Here is a 1901-nt window from a genome sequence, read left to right on the forward strand (position 1 = left end):
AGCCCCACCACACAGAGTATGTTCATCAGTTTTCCATTACTGTGGCAAAATACCTGATAAAAAGGAGGAAAAGATATATTTTGGTTTAAAATTTTAGAGGTTTCAGTCCATCATCGGTTGGCTTCATTACTTTTGGAACTGCGAGGGCAGAACACTATGGCAGAGAGTGGTGGGGCAAGACAGAGCAAAGCTGCTCCCCTTTTGGCTTCCAGGAAACAGAGAGGAAGGGGCCAGAGTCCCAATATTTCCTTCAGTGGAATGTCCCTGGTGATCCAGCTTCCTTACAATAGGCCCTACCTCCAAAAGGTTCACCATAGCACCTCCTGGTAGCACCACAGGCTGGTGACCAAGACTTTGGGGGCCATTTAAGATCTGAATTACAGCATAGCAAGACCAAAAGGAAGGGGCTGAGCCATCTTAGGATGGGGGTGGGGGGATTTGTATTCTACACTCTGGCAGCTCTTACCGACTATATGCAAAACTCAGAGATACCAACTAGCCATGGCAAAGTGCATTGGGATTGGGGTGTCATGGGATCCACCATGCTTCCTTATCAAGAGCCAAAAAAGACACAGTTCTATCTATTTTCTAATTAAGTAACCGGAGGGGATGTCACTACATGAGTAACGAAACAGTTTAAGCTTGGTGGAAGAATGCTCTTTTTCTAGTGTCCGTGCTTTTGGGATTCCCACACTCTGTTGTCCAGTGGGCACACCTGGCGTGTTCCCAGCCAGCGAGGGATGCACTGGAAGTGAAAAGCCTGGTTACAGACTCCCCACGCAACGGTGCACTCTTCGGAAGCAGCAGATGCCTGGTTAGCTTGACATTGTATGCAAAGATCCATAATGTGGTTCCTGCAGATAGATGGCACAGTTACCGACCAAAACATCCCAGGCCCAGAGGGCCACTGCCTTCCACTTTTTCACTTCAAAGCGCTTCTTGCCCACGCTGCTGTGGGCGCTGCTCCGGGTATCCACATCCATCACTGCCACCATTTTGGAAACACATGATCTGTCACCCGGTCCCCCAAATAATTTTTAATTGCCATTTCCCCCAAATAGGTAAAGAAGCAAGGCAAAGAGCTGAAAACCAGCATCTTCTGGGGCCTAGGGAGGAAGATTCCCCTTAGCAATTGCCCATAAGGGAGGCCTGTGTGAAGCTCCCCTGAGCAGAGTCTGGCTAGTTGGGGGCAGTCCCTGGGCTGAATTACTTAATTTCTCTGAGGACCTGAGGGACTTTCTGGGAGGTTTTCATTTTGAAAGAATTTAAAATCATAGTAAAGATATCAATAATTTTAAGAAGTTAAATACTTTTCTTTTTTGCAAAAGAAGTGATGAAAAAAGTACAGTGTTCCCACGAACCTTTTGCCTTCCTTTGCCCCAATGATAGCATCTGTTTCTCCCATGGTACATTTTCAAAACCAGGAGATGGACATGGGTACAAAGCTGAAAATTGAACTACAGATCGTTACTTGGCTCTCATCAGTTTTAATATGTATGTGTGCATGTGTATGTGTGTGTATCACTAATCAGGACGTAGAACTTCAGAATTGGGGTGGATTGTCAGTCTTGAAACAAATCCCAGCAAACAGAACAAAGAGGCTGGGCCCCCACCCGTCCACCCCACCTCTCTCTAGGTCAGAAAGGAGCCTGAAGGGACTTTCTGTTTGGCATTTGAGGGACAAAGATCATTTCCTGTAAGACCTGGGAGGTACTGTCTTTAGTGTCCCTGTCTGGGCCCAAGATGTCTGTAAAACAGGGGTGCACGCAGCAAAAGCATGGCCCTATTTTGGGGTGTCTGGTTACTGCTATTCCTCTAGCTCCAGTTGAGTCAAGGAAAGTGACTTTGTCAAGATTGTCAAAGTCATGACATGTGACCCAGGGCTCTTGTGGCCAGGCCAT

At 46.9% G+C, this 1901-nt stretch overlaps 1 pseudogene; it reads right to left on the reverse strand.

The window, feature by feature from the left end:
• Positions 1–664: 664 nt before the first annotated feature.
• Positions 665–1001, reverse strand: LOC124985852 (E3 ubiquitin-protein ligase RBX1-like; annotated as a pseudogene).
• Positions 1002–1901: the final 900 nt, after the last annotated feature.

The sequence above is a fragment of the Sciurus carolinensis genome, chromosome 5 (genome assembly GCF_902686445.1).
Source record: "Sciurus carolinensis chromosome 5, mSciCar1.2, whole genome shotgun sequence".
NCBI lineage: Eukaryota > Metazoa > Chordata > Mammalia > Rodentia > Sciuridae > Sciurus > Sciurus carolinensis.